Source organism: Mixophyes fleayi, chromosome 10 (assembly GCF_038048845.1).
Source record: "Mixophyes fleayi isolate aMixFle1 chromosome 10, aMixFle1.hap1, whole genome shotgun sequence".
Lineage (NCBI taxonomy): Eukaryota > Metazoa > Chordata > Amphibia > Anura > Limnodynastidae > Mixophyes > Mixophyes fleayi.
The window spans coordinates 40,551,979-40,567,922 of record NC_134411.1 but is presented as its reverse complement, the minus strand read 5'-3'; the positions used below and the strand labels follow the sequence as shown (position 1 = coordinate 40,567,922).

The following is a 15,944-nucleotide window of genomic DNA, read 5'->3' as shown; positions in this document are numbered from 1 at the left end:
GACCCTTTAATTCAAAGAGGAAATCCTCCTCTTTCAAGTGATTTACTTAATTACCAAACTGACACTGAGATTCTAGCAGTAATAGATATCATGTGTTTATCAATCAGAGTATTCTGTAAGCAGCCCTTAGATCTGGGCACATATAAAAGAAGGCGATAAAATGTATGAAGATCGGTGGCGATTCATAATATAAATACTCAGAGTCCTAGGCTTGTAGAAACCACAGTGTATAAGGACTCTTTGTTTAGACATTCGCATTTTCCCAGAACATTTCTTTTTTATGTGGCTGAGACTCTGCAGGATGCACAATAATAGCCAAAATATTTCCCGTTTAGTAGATCTCTTTTAAATTGTAATTTGTTGCTCTTTCATCCTGGTGTCACTACTGTCACACAAGCAGGAATATCTCTCCAGTGATCCTAGTGGCACTACTGTCACACAAACAGGAATATCTCTCCAGTGATTCTAGTGTCACTACTGTCACACAAGCAGGAATATCTCTCCAATGATCCTAGTGTCACTACTGTCACACAAGCAGGAATATCTCTCCAATGATCCCAGTGTCACTACTGTCACACAAGCAGGAATATCTCTCCAATGATCCTAGTGTCACTACTGTCACACAAGCAGGAATATCTCTCCAATGATCCCAGTGTCACTACTGTCACACAAGCAGGAATATCTCTCCAATGATCCTGGTGTCACTACTGTCACACAAGCAGGAATATCTCTCCAGTGATTCTAGTGTCACTACTGTCACACAAGCAGGAATATCTCTCCAATGATTCTAGTGTCACTACTGTCACACAAGCAGGAATATCTCTCCAGTGATTCTAGTGGCACTACTGTCACACAGGCAGGAATATCTCTCCAGTGGTTCTAGTGTCACTACTGTCACACAAGCAGGAATATCTCTCCAGTGATTCTAGTGTCGCTACTGTCACACAAGCAGGAATATCTCTCCAGTGATTCTAGTGTCACTACTGTCACACAAGCAGGAATATCTCTCCAGTGATTTTAGTGTCGCTACTGTCACACAAGCAGGAATATCTCTCCAATGATCCCAGTGTCACTACTGTCACACAAGCAGGAGTATAGAGTAAGAGGTAGACTTGGTATAATTATAGCGCACCTCCAAAGACTGCCCAAATGTATATAATGGATTCCACTAATCCCAGCATTACTATCTAAGAAAAGCGCCTCTGTACATATATTTGTTTCTTACGAGCAGGAGTATCTCTCCAGTGATCCTAGTGTTACTACTGTCACACAAGCAGGACTTTCTTTCCAGTGATGTCCCTGCTACAACATTATCTCCCTTCTTAAGTCTCTGTTCTCAGTTTATATTTATGAGCAGGGCCTTCTCACCTCTTTGTCTGTTTTACCCAGTTTGTTTATTAGTTTATTATGTTTGTCCCCAATTGTAAAGCGCTACGGAATATGTTGTCGCTATATAAATAAATGATGATGATGATGATGTGGAGGAGGATCAGATTTGCAGGCGTGCACGTGTATCTTCCTTTAGAAGGTTCAGTGCGCCCTGTACATGAACTTCAGGAAGGGGTTAGTGTCCTGGCATGCAGGCTTGGCATGTACCAACAATAATGCACAGAACAAGGCTGTACAGGTACACCCGTGATCTGACAATGTTATCACTATGCACTTATCCAGAGGCACGCAGAGCAAACATCACACAACCCAACTCAAAATCGTGCCAATATCCAGGCAGATACAAACATGAAGGCGTTCTTCTAGTCCGTCCAATTACTTTCCTATTTAAAGACCATCATCCGTCTTTGTATTAATTAACCTAATTTCACCTTCTGTTGATCCCAGAAGCTTCTCCCAGGCATCCACAACCCTTTCAGTAAGATAACATCATCATATCCTCTTCTGTGTGTGTCGTCTATCACTCCTTGTCCTTCAAAACTTACCCACAGCCCCTCCTGAACTCTGGCAAGTCCCTGAATATATGTAACACTTTCTAGCAGGTCTCCGCGCAGTATTATCTCCGCTAACCTATACATTTTGAGGTATACCAGAGGTACAGAATCAGGGAGCATTGGATAGCAGTCGAAATAACATGTCATATATAAAAATATAAAATTTATAGATATCTACAGAAAATCTGCAACATTACAAAAGAGACCTTATAAATTTATTGCAGAATGATGGAACAAAATACGGTATTTCCAGGACACATACACAGCGTCAGGCCGAATAGTGGCAGAATCGGGGCAATAGTGGTATCGTCAAACAGAAATACTGTTAATGGTCAATATAACAGCACAACCAACTTCCCATTCAAATGTCTTGGTGTAATAGAAAAGACAGAGGGCCTCATTCATCAAGGCACTTATCTGCCGATTTAGAGAGTACTGTACACAAAATCAAACTGTGCATGCCCAGCACTGGACTTTACCCCAGTAAGCGCAGCCCTGACCAGTGCGTCCATGTACGCAAAGAACACTTACTGCAGCCTACGGTTTAGGGGACAAAACGTTACGGGGAATGGGTGTTTTTCCGTAGTCAATGTACAGTAAGAGCGTGCCAACCTGAAGAGCACGCAGCCATGTCTGAATCCAGCTCTGGCCATCTCAAAGATACTTGTTTTTCTGCCGTATCTCTTGAACCAGCTAAAGTCCTGATCAGTAGTGATGTCAGTATCATATGCATGCTCTAACATGTGTTTGGGGCGAAAGGCCCTTCTCTGTCCCATTCACTCCCAGAAATCGTAGGCTGTAGTAAGTGTCCTTTGTATACATAGATGCTGTGAGCGTTGCTGCGTTCACTGGCATATATGTCCCGGTTCTGGGCTGTGCAGATTGATTTTGCGTTCGATATTCACAAAATCGGCAGATACGTGACTTAATGAATCAGGGCCAGAGTGCGCGTTGTAAATGAGGTTCCTATTAAATTTCTCTATTAGGTAAGCATGTTACATGTGCTATAGGGTAAACCCACGATCAGGCTTGCCAGCAGCAGAGGTAACGTGCAGAATGCAGAATGACCGGCCAAGTGTCTCTTTAATAGCGTGAGTCATGTATCTGTGCCAGCGTTTCCAATGGTACTAAGCAACTGCCATGACCTTGGCAAGGAGGCCGGAGAAATAATTGATTTCCCTGCAGGGCAGATAAGACAGCGAGCAGGTGCTGCCCTGCACTTTGCAAATTGATTCACATTTTTGAACGCTGTTCCAAACTTTCCGGGATTAGGGCTCAGAACCGATTAGCACTGGCTGAAAAGTCTGATACGGAGAACAAAGCAGATGTGACAGGGACATATATCTGGGACCCGCTGACTTGTAACTTCCTTTTTACACCAGATGGGAGACCTGTACACTTCAGTGTTACAGTGAGAGATCTTTATATAAGAAAATTATTTAGCTGAAAAAATAAATATGTTAGTAAAGCATCTGAATTTCCTTATATCATAGACTCTTATACCGCCTGTCTTCAGAAGAACAGTTATTTCGATTGTATTATTATCATCCTATATTTAGAAAATACCAACATACTTTGTAGCAAGTTTTTGTTCATATGGGTCAACTGAATATCAGTGTAAAATGAAGTAAATATGAGACAGAAAGTAATCTGGGCTGCACAGGCGACAGCTGCTACCTCTCCAGTGATTGTTCATGGTATTCAGATTGTAAGATCTCCCTTTACTGACATCCATACTGAATATGTTTAGCTGTCACCCAGCCTGCGGACACCACAGCCACTCAATGAGTACACTCCGGCTCTTACACTCATATCTGTGTAAGAGTCCTGCATCTCTGGCTGATAATGTTTTGTTTTGATTTTGTCATTACTATGCTTCCTGTTAATTTCCATGACACTGCTGAGGCCCCTCCGAGGGCTTTCTTAGTTTTGTTTTTGTTAGTTAGGATTAATAACTCAGCAAAAAAGTTCAATAAAAAAAAATTCTAATTTAAAAAAAAAAAATTAGACAAAAAATGAGAAGTGGTTCCATGGTCAAATGCTCCAATACAACAACAAATTGTTGGTTACGCTGTGGTTGATCACAGACATGCTGAACGGGTCACCTTGCGATCACCATGAACAACTGGATCAAAATATAATGAGAGAATTCCCTGCTGGATGATGATAGGGAACACCAGGGAAACTCATTATTCCCTCTGTCACATTTAAATAATGAAGAGAGTATTTTAATTGTTCAGAAGTGTTGTTTTGCAAGGGGAAGGCTGAAAATACCTATTGCATCATCTACATTGATTTATAACGCGCCAAAGATTCCACAGCACCGTACAGCAAGGGAACATCAATACAAAATAAATACAAACACTAATAGTACATGAACAAGATGATACCTGGATGCAAGTTAGCATAAAACAAATACAGCAATGCACAAAGCGAACATGGTAAATAGCACAATATAACCAACCATCTGCATCGCACAGTGTAACAGGAACAAGCCACAACTAATGTCATAGTGAGGACGGAGATATAAAGAGGATGACATATAATGGAATGAAACCATATTTGGGCACTGAGTACAGCTGGTGGTGTTATAAAGAGGGTGTAATAAAGAGGGAGCACTATAAGAAGAGGGTGTAATAGAGAGGGAGCACTGTATAAAGAGGATGTAATAGAGAGGGAGCACTATAAGAGGGTGTAATAGAGAGAGAGCGCTGTATAATGAGGGTGTAATAGAGAGGGAGCACTGTATAAAAAGGGTGTAATAGAGAGGGAGCACTGTATAAAGAGGGTGTAATAGAGAGGGAGCGCTGTATAACGAGGGTGTAATAGAGAGGGAGCACTGTATAAAGAGGGTGTAATAGAGAGGGAACACTGTATAAAGAGGGTGTAATAGAGAGGGAGCACTGTATAAAGAGGGTGTAACATAGAGGGAGCACTGTATAAAGAGGGTGTAACAGAGAGAGAGCACTGTATAAGCTCTGTAACAACTAAAACATATAACATCATATAAAGACACATTGAAGCCATTATCAGATTAGTAAACTGCGTAGAGGGGGGTAAAGGTGGGTACATGTTGCTAAAACCACCTAGGGCACTTGTGTGTCCAGATGTCCAGTCTCTGTGTGTCCGCTCACAGCCAGTCTCTGGCTCTGAACAGATTTACAGGCAGAACAAATGGAGGTAGTAGAGGACAAGTGCTGAGAATCATAGTTCTGCCCCCGGGGCAGTATTATCCTAGGTACAAGCATATATATCAGGCTTCGCCAAGCTGTGGCTCTCCAGGTGTTCTGAAACTACAAACCCCAGCATGCTTTGCAGTAGGTAGCCAGCTGATTGTTGGCATGGCAAGCTGGGACTCGAAGTTTCACAACACCAGAACCTGATATATATGATAGATACAGTCCGGTATATATGTGCATATAGTCCTGTACTGTAACCCAATGCTCCATGCAGGTTGTGCCATTATTGTCCCTGTGGAACGCGTTTGATATTGAGACATCATTTGGAACTCATCTTATTTCCTATTGGTAAAACTGTAGCTAAGACACGACCCAGTAACTCACCTGGTGAATGGAAGCCAGACAAATGACACTTGTTACCTGTCTAGACAACAGCTTCTAGCAGTAACAATACCCCCGCATTCCTGCCTGCTCTTCTGAAAGAGTTACAGACCCATCTTCCACAGCTTGAAAGAGTCTGAAACACTGTAGGGGTCGCAGGTCAAAGGCAAACAAAGTCTGAAAGGGCCAAACAAAATGCTGGTGCAGTCAAGGTGGGGTCTCAGGTGGGTCCTGGAAGTACGGTCTAGACCTGAATAACACACGATGCACAGGGCACAGTTCCTGAATGTCAGATATATGCAGGAACATGTACACCCAGACTCTCCCGAAATTTCCTGTAGACTCGCATATCCCGGACCCTCCTTAGAGGCTTCTAACAAAACAGTTTCAGCAAAAGTAAAATATGACATATTTTTTGATATTTTTAATCTGGTTTCATGATTATTATAAATGGGCTTCAAAAATGGGTCCCAACTGGCTGTGCTGCGTTCGGCGTTCAGTCTTTTCTCTGCTTTATAAGAACTCAGTGAATAAGTCAGATCAGGCATAGAGCTGCGGGATGCAAGTCAAGGCTCATCGGTCCGCCTGTTGCCCACCACTGCTCTATGAATCAGTATTCTCAGTGTCATTTATTAACTTTTGATTTATATCAGACAGAACTGTACAATCCGAGAACTTTATTTGGGCACATCGCTCCCTGTCACAGTAGAGCTTGCAATCTAATTTCCGTGCCACACAAGGGCACATCTGAGACAGTTTAGTCAGAATCCCAGAACACCCAGAAAAAAACACAAGGAGAACATATAAAACATGCAAGTATGAAACCAGGGCCCCAACGCTGTGAGCCATTAGCACCAGCCATTGTGCCATATCAGGAAGAGAGAAGTTCCTCATTTGCAATAAATGTTTTGTACCCATCTTTCCTTTCACCTGATACCCCCCTTCCTGTGGAAAGCAACGTGAAGCACAGTGAATAGATCAATACTGATATTTCTGTTGATTCCATGCCAGCTTCATGTTAAGAGACTCATCGTACAACAGAAGTACCCTGCGAGAAACATTCCTGTCCTGAACACTCAAAATCAACCATGGTTACATTATTTCTGAAAGTGTGTAGACAAGGTAACTGCTTCTATATATCTTCTATGGTAACATTTACTTGTGTGTGGAGTATGTTATAACATAAAATACAGTGCCTAAGTCAGTTCACTGAATATTGGTTCATCAACAACCAGCTGAATAATGACACTGGTTTCTAGAGGAGATGAGGGAAGTGTCAACATTTCACGTTCTGCAGGAGAACCGGTCATCTGAGGAGCGAGGTTCTTGCGATATGACCGCTGGGTTCTGCTTTTGCTTTGTAATTCTACAGAATGGATATTTTGCACAATATCTGTAATTTCCTATATTTCATAGTTTATGAATAGAGCTTGGATAACGGTGGTCAATTCTTTCTGCTGTGCAGGATCACTGGGAATTCCAGGCTGGACAAAAATCATAGCGGGAAGTTCGTGCAGAACATTTACGCCCAAATTCCTTCAGGGAAACGTGTGAAATTCTGCTGGAAAATGCTGAATGAAACAAATATTCCTTGTGATAGTTTTGAACATTTCTCTCATCAGATCCCCGTGATATGACAAATAAATAATAATAATAATAACAATAACAATAATGCATATTCTCAGGAATGGCTGCCTCCAGTTCACAGCAGTTCCAGTTACCTGTGTTACTTTGAAGCCGCGAGTAATACAAGTCTCCTCTAATGTTGTATGTAGCTAAACATAATAAAGTGATAATACATTATACTGCCAGTATCAGACATAGCACAAACTACAGGGCCTGGTTATCCAATAGGCTGACCAGGCTGCAGCCTAGGGCATGACTTTGGGGGGGGGGAGCGCGCAACATTTCTGGGGGTGCAAAATTGTGAAAAGGAGAGGTATAAACTAAAATGACTGTGACCCATTTAAAATGCCAGTTGGAGCTGAGTTTTGAAAACAAAGGGTGTAGGAAGCCATATTTTAAGTTGAGGACAAGTTCGTTTTTACTTATCACATATTAGCTTAGGGCGGCCTGAACCCTTCGGTATTATGAGGAAATAAGTATAATTATTAGCACACGTTTGTGACCATAGGGTAACCCGGGCTGTCAGTAGGTTTTCCACCTGGGCAACATTTTACCGGCCTGGCTGACGAAATTAGGACTCTGTGCCAATGTTATTAATAGCATCCAGAGATAACAAGAATGGGGTTTTCTTTTTCCAGAATTGGCAGCTCCTAGTTGTCAGTAATGATGGAGATTCCAGGGATTGTCTACATGTGTTTATATTCATTCACTGTGAAGTGATGCATTTAATACACATTGGAAAGACTAAGCAACATAATCACTGCTCATATAGGGCTTCGTTCAGAGTTAAGAGCAAAGTAAAAAATGGTGCAAATTTGCTCCTGGATACACCGTGATGGGATGGGTGTAAATGCATTTATTTATTTTGCATGCAGGAAAATACTAGACAGCTTTATTTAGACTCCTCAATTTAGATTTGAGCCAGGAAATGCCCTCTCTAAACTCTAAATTTGTCTGCACATTTTACTTTTGTTCCCCCCATGTAGTCCAACGCGATTTTGTCAAGTTGCAAATTTGATCCTTTTTTGGTTTGCTCTTCAATCTTTGGAAAATGCACCAAACGACGGAGCACATCCCAAACCGCTGTTCATCTGTAACCCCCGCACACAATGTGTTTTACACAACCATGAAGAAGAATGAATGAGAAGATTGAAGTTGCTAAGATGTTTCTTGTTTGTTACACAAGGGTCCCTCCATGAAATGTCAGCCCAGTTCTTCTCTGTGTGTCCTTCCTGCCAGTTATTCTCTAAGGGAGCGGAAACAAGCGGGCCGAGTGATGGAAGCCAATCCCAGCCCGGCCTCATTGTCCCAGGAACACAAAAGAACCACTGTCTGCCGCTCGCAGCCTCTAATCTGCCCCTCTCTCCCAGAATGGACTGACAGACACAAATGACAACCCTAACAAGCTGTGCCCTTCCTCTCACAATACCAGCCGCAGCCATTTTTACAGTCCCCTTTAAATGTCTACTTAAAAGTTTGTTTGTTTACACTTCCTGCCCAGGGCAGAATTCCTGAGCTGCAGGATCATTAGCAGACGCAGTGTTCAGATGAATATGAGACAGATTCTTATCGCTGGGTATTTGCAAATCCCTTTATTCTCCATGATTCCTTTGTGATGAATTAACTCCTTCAGCCCCGTTGAACATCGGCCCAGTGACAGACAGCACATGAATTACAGCATGGAAACAGTTACAAAACAAAATGTGGAACTTTCAATATTCTGAAGTTATATTAATCTCCTAAAAAACACAATGCTCTGGGGGGGAAAGACGCACAAAACACAGGAACTCAACTGTCACAAAGATCATGTATCAGGAGAAGGAAATTGCTCCTGGTCCCCAAAATAGGCCCCCCATGTTTGCTAGGCTCTGCCCTTTGTGCCAACGCGAAGCAACATCTCATTTCACTCCGAGAATAGATTCTCTGCAAAAAGGTCTATGGAGATGTACACACAAACCTCAAAAATATATCTTATTCCCTCTTCAATATTTTGAAAGTCACCAACAAACATTTATGTGTCAATAAATAGAACTGAAGTTACAATGTCATTATGTAAATGATCTACATGACTTTCTCTGATAAATCTGGAGCTGTTTAATATAAAAACTTTATTAATCCCTGTTCTGTAGAAAGTTACTGCTCTTTACAGTCACACAAATCCAAGGCTAGTCTCATTTGCTTAAAGGGTTTATCTCCAAAATAGATCCCAACTGTGTGTGCATTACATCACTCCAGCAATGTGTAACCAGCTCCAAGGTTAACCCCTTCTGCAGCACATTGCACAGCAGCGTTGACCTGCTCGCTGGTACCTAGCAATCATTTACATTGGAGCTGCCAGGGCTCCAGGTTTGCCAACTCCAAACCGGGCTCCAGTGGCCTAGGTCCGGCTTGAGAACCCAAGACGAACTCTCAGCACTAGGAACCCCTGACCCAACTCTGGATCACTAATGTTGCAGCTACTATTCACATGTTCCAGCTACTATTCACATGTTCCAGCTACTATTCACATGTTCCAGCTCTGCAACTATTATAACAAATGTAGTATATTTGATGAAACTGTCTAGCAAATGTTAATTGGATATAAATAATAATCTACTTTTACGTTTCATTGAAAACAATTGAAGCTAACAGAAAGAGAAGCTACAGAAACCGAGCTCCAGGTCAGAACTGGATTCTAGGTTTGGAGACGGAGCACTGGCCATCCCTACTAAGCAAATATGATCACAATGTCACTGAATATAACTGTAGACACGTTTACATACACTCCACCGACATGTATGTAAAACACCACACAACAGAGATCACAAAGCACTAGAGATCACAAGAGCACACGGAATGCAGCATCCAGAAAGGAACATGAACACAGAGGAGTAAAACAGAGAGGTATTACAGACAGAAGGAGCAGCAGAAAGAAGATTTTAATTCATCACCTTTTGGGTGCAGACTCTGCGTCTCCGCTCCATCCTCAGCTTTGTATTTCCCACACAAAATCTTTGTCCTATGGGCGAGTTCTCTGCTGGGTCCCCAGCCTAAGACCTCTGAGAGCCGTTGTGCCCTCTCACATCTGCTTCCTATGACCTCCCAGCCCTCTGTGGAGCTCTCCCAGGCTGACCAGGGCAATGGTCATGGAGACTTGTCCCTATGTGAGGTTTCTCTCTCTCCCCCCACCCAGCAGTGAGGCTGTGTCTCTCCCGCCCCCAGCACGCTGCATTATCCAGCATCCACTTCTAGTCATTCACATACTGGGCAGGGACAGAACACAAAGGAACTCTCCTTACTCACAGATCGCGTTCACTTCCTAAGTGTTACACAAGGTTCTGTTCTTATAGTAACTCCTCATATCAGGGCTGGGATGTGTTATACAGACGTGTGCAAGGGCCAGATGATGTCATTGGACAGAGAATGCATGTTCCCAGGGCAGCTGGTCATATCACATGAATGTAGCGGAGCTGCTCAGTGTACAATCACAGCTCTGTAACAGGACCACTGTGTGAGCATCAGTACAGCCAGTGTCTGTGATCATTGTGCTCCCACATTCTGCCCACTCATCATCATTCAAAGTATTATCTCTGTACATGCAGTGGTTGGCATACGTATATTTATGCATTATACATTATTTGGGCCAAGATTGAGCAAATCAAAAAAAAATGATTGATCAGCAAAATAAAAAAAAAATGATTGATCAGGGACACATTTAATTTTGTGCAGCATTCAGCCCTTCATGAACTGTCTCATCGCTATATAAAACCTGGCCCACAGCCGCACATCACACTGTGTATCTTGCAGAAACTAATAATGGCCACAATTCACCATCCATCACCCCATGCAACATTTTTCCATTCTGTATGTTGCTTACAAATCCACATGCAACGCCGAAAAAACAGGCACGCAGTCCGGAACAATACCTTTGTGACATCACAACAGCCCTTCAATCACATTCTTCACCTCCAGGTCATCATCCTCGGGTTATAAACAGACAGAGGTGTCATCATATCACTATTTATTAGGAACATGGGGTCTATTTATGACCCATCGCATTTTGCCCCCGTTAATGATCATATCGCAGTTATAAGAAATTATTTTATGTTAAAATTTAGCACAATTGTTCAGCCAGGACAGGGGCTCCGATGAGACCTGGTCCCGGGGAAGAGTCTCTAGTAAAGAGATCGTGATTGTGATGACTGTCCTTACAGGTTCTGGCCCCCCGGCCTACGCTCATCATCAGGTCGCACATTCTCAGAAAACAAATAGTGATAGGAGGGAGGGGAGGATCCGAAGATCCCTCTCGTGCGATGCTCTCCCCATTGGATAGAACGGCGTTCACTATCAGGGACCAAACTCTAGCTTAATAAATTGGGAACTATGGGGACGGCAGCAATGTGCGGTGTTGGGTTAAGCAGGATATATCTTTGATATCTTCTGTGTTAGGCTTTTGTTGAATAGCCCTCATAGTAAAATAGGCCTACACAGCTGTTTCCGCATGGTTTAAGGCTTAATAAATAAATATATATCTCCTGAACGATCGTCATTATGATATGTAGCAGGATTAGCGTCTGAAAGAAATACCCTGCTGGATATTTCACGTGCTATTGTCACTGCATCACAATGATTTACTGTCTGCAAACCAATCGTTCTTTACCAGCTAATAAAGGAAATAATAATTAGAGTTTAAAAAACGAAGTCATGTGTTGCAAATCGAATTTACAAACATTATCCCATATTTGCCCACTCTCCCGGGAATGTCCGTGGCAGACTCCCGAATTCCGGATAGGTCTCCTGGACTCCCGAGAGAGCAGGTATTCTCCCGCATCGTGCCCACTTCCTTGTGGGAGCCACCATGACGCGATTCACGGTCCATCGTGTAATTCTGGCCCCCAATCCCTGCAGCAAAATAACGCTTTGGAGTCATGGGCCGGGCCAAAATAACGGGACTCATCTCCTCTCTATGATCTCTCGGAGGGAAAGAGCAAAAAGTTGGTGAGTATGCGTTATCTTGTCTCTGGCCTGCACGGGCGAAGATCCTCCGCTCTAGATAACGGTAGCACATTTAATCATTAATGACGGCCGCAGGGCCGAAGTGACCAATACCGGTGAATTATGGTAAAGGTCCTGGAACCAGAAACAAAAGAGCAACAGCTATGTGACAAGTTTCCTCCAGCCGGTGAGAAGTTTGAGGACCAGGACGACAACATGGATGGGGCATGTTTCATATAACCGGCACAACAGGGCACTCTATTGGGTAAATACAAAATATCCATCACCGTGTTAGTCTGAAATAACCAGACGAGGCGGCAGTGATTACAAGAGTCACACACACATAGAAGATCTTACTGAACAGAGGTGGTGAGAGGTGCTCATATGATGGAGCAGTGACTACAAGAGTCACACACACATAGAAGATCTAACTGAACAGAGGTGGTGAGAGGTGCTCATATGATGTAGCAGTGATCACAAGAGTCACACACACATAGAAGATCTAACTGAACAGAGGTGGTGAGAGGTGCTCATATGATGTAGCAGTGATCACAAGAGTCACACACACATAGAAGATCTTACTGAACAGAGGTGGTGAGAGGTGCTCAGATGATGGAGCAGTGATTACAAGAGTCACACACACATAGAAGATCTAACTGGTGAGAGGTGCTCAGATGATGGAGCAGTGATTACAAGAGTCACACACACATAGAAGATCTTACTGAACAGAGGTGGTGAGAGGTGCTCATATGATGGAGCAGTGACTACAAGAGTCACACACACATAGAAGATCTAACTGAACAGAGGTGGTGAGAGGTTCTCATATGATGTAGCAGTGATCACAAGAGTCACACACACATAGAAGATCTTACTGAACAGAGGTGGTGAGAGGTGCTCAGATGATGGAACACTGACATATTAGAGGACACGATCCACTGAAGTCTCATGACTCGTCCATGCTGGAAAGGTTAAATAATAATAAAAAAAAGAGACAGTGGTAACTTCTGGAAAGCCCCCTAATATTTACACCCCTTCCCTGCCTGTTACTGACAGTTCTCCAGGGATTAACACACTGGAGAACTTGAAGGGCCTGATCAATCCAGGAACGTACGTCCGGCCGTATTCCAGCACGAGCAGATCTCAAGAACCGTTTCTATATGAATCTGGGTATAAGCACGTTCTGCCTATACGTAGACAGACAGAAGAGACTGCAGGATACACACAGTCATATGTGCAATATAAAGTCTCATCAGAAGGCATACAAAAAACAATTATTATAAAAGAAGTTTAAACTATTTATACTATAATCATTAATAAAAATATTGCACACTTGGCAGCCACTGAATATTGCTTATTAAACATAAATATGGTGACGTTCTTCCTTAATATTTCACAATACTGACACATCTCTCTGGTGGTTACATACAGTACTTGGAGTACTCACCTTGATGTGGACTTAGTGATAATCGACTTAACAAACACGAGGACTTTCAGCTGTTGGGCTGCTCTGCCTGGACCTTATCATCCTTCTGTCGCTGAAAGAGACAATCTGCGGTCAGTGCGGAGTAAAGTTACCAGACCTCAGTGTACCAACAACAGGACAATTATTATAACACAGGATGACAGTAACGTTTTATTCTGCGTCTCTGAAAACACTGGATCACAATTACACAAAATATGTAACCTGGCTGGCAGTGCATGCTGGGATTTGTAGTTCTACAACAGCTAGCAAGCCACAGGGTGCCCACCTGTGCTATTAACGATCATTTAAATATATGAACGAAAGAGAAATTTTACTTATTCAGCTGCAACCATTATATTAAGTATTGCCAATATAAGTACTCACATTACTGTGAAATGTGAAATAATATTAATACACAATAAAAATGAAACATTCTTGTTTTAATCATCACCGATATATTACCAAACGGAGTATTTTTTTTTTTACAATGATATTGTGTTTTTTCAACTACAAAATTGCTGGTGTGGTTTAGAACTAAATCATAAGTAACATATGTACAGAACGTATCACATGTACCGGAGAGAGTGACTATAGAGACCTGGCTTTAATACACCAATCACATTACACCAGCGCCGACTGTGCGACCCCTGTGCCGAGGACAACAAAGGACCCATCTCTGATCTCTGTACATTCCCAGCCCGCCTGGAATCTTGGACACTGAGCAGCCAGTTTGTCGGGAACACCTCTCCTTCCTATGTTTGTGTCATTCAGAAAGAGACTTCACAACGTAGAAGATTTCCGTAACTCTAAATGCGCAGGACAGGATGGAATGAACACAACAGGAGCAGTGGCTCTGATCTGGTTATCAGATGAGTGTCACCGTTGTACTGAGAATGGTTCATCACCCAGATAACATCCTATGATCAGAAACTGACCATTAATGGAAGGGACTGATGGACTGTGAGCAACAGACAGCTAAAGACTGACAAATAACAGTTGAGTATAACAGATATACTTAAAGAGATGCAACAAGATAGACAACGTGTCATGGATCAGACACGGGTTTAGGTAACATAACCGAGTTCCACTCCTGATGGAAAAGTATCTCCTGGTCTCCAGATTCCCAGTAATGGCTGTTTCATACAGATGGGAGGACCAGGATATGGAAAGATCCACATGAGTCTATGAATACAGGCTACTGGGCATCAGCAGTACAGGCTAATGCTGGCAGTGGAATGGTGTGTGATCTGTCTTTGTGGCACACATTAGTCCCTAGACACAAGTACAGCGCTGCTTGAATGGCACAAGATCTCTGGACATCGTTGCTGGTCAGGGCGGTCATGTTTGGCAGCGGTGTTTCTTTATGGGAATTTCTTTTTAAGCAAGTTAATACCCCATTCCACAAATCAGTGGAAAGACCTATAACGGTTTCAGGAACATGACCGTAACTCAACTTGATGTAGTGTCTTTCTCATCACCAGATCTCATCCAAACCAGCGTCTGTGGGAGGAGACGGAACAAGCACTTAGGAGCACGGTTCCACCACCAGCTAATTTACTACAGCTATGGGACCCCCAGGGACACAGCGTCCCTGTGGCGAATATACCACAGCTTGTTGAGTCCATGTCCGGCTAACTCGGGCTGACTTGAGTGCCAACTGGAAGGCATAATATACTGGCCAGTCAGTGTACATTGTGTGAGGTTGTCTTCTCCATTCTCTATAGAATGAATTCTTTACCTGCTACAACCCATAAGCTTTCACGGATAAACGTGAGTTATAGAGGATCTTATTGTCCAACAGAGGAGAAATGAGATACAGTTCTGAGCCGCACATTTCCTAGAGCAGAATAGGCGGGGGCCGTACAATGGATCTCAGAGAATTTACTGTAGGTTCCTGAGACAAACATCCAGGGAAATCTTATGGACTAATCCACAATTTTAATAAAAAACAGACGTAGAGGAATGAGAAAAACATTAACTGACAGAACTATACCTACGTTTCTAGAACACCAGTACACCCAGAATAAGTTCTCAAACCTGAGTGGAATTTGGAAGAGATATAGGTCAAGAAGAGGATTTGTCAAATGCCAAACACACAGTGACAATGAAGATACGGTATTACAGAGTATAAATATTACCATAGGACAGAGGACAATGGGCGGTATAGTCTATGTAATGACAAAGACAATATTCGGGCAGTATGTAACGTCAGATTAAAGTACTGTATAAAACGACAGATCGTCCTCGGGCAGTATTTAATGTTATCCTTATCATTGTTTATTTGCAAGTTGCCACAAAAGCCGCAGCACAGAACAGTATAATGTTATAACTAATCATACAAACAAATGAATTATACATAGAAACAGAACAAGGACATAG

At 42.6% G+C, this 15,944-nt stretch overlaps 1 protein-coding gene across 5 annotated transcripts in view; it reads right to left on the bottom strand.

The window, feature by feature from the left end:
* Positions 1 to 15,944, bottom strand: part of DENND2B (DENN domain containing 2B) — a 149,723-nt gene that overhangs the window by 94,401 nt on the left and 39,378 nt on the right. For 3 of the 5 annotated variants that reach the window (XM_075188527.1, XM_075188531.1, XM_075188529.1), the window contains one exon: positions 13,548 to 13,638. The gene's annotated coding sequence lies outside the window, so the exon portion shown is untranslated. Of the gene's footprint in view, positions 1 to 10,059; positions 10,422 to 13,547; positions 13,639 to 15,562; positions 15,588 to 15,944 lie in introns of those variants that run through there. The other 2 variants (XM_075188528.1, XM_075188530.1) reach the window with 2 other exon arrangements.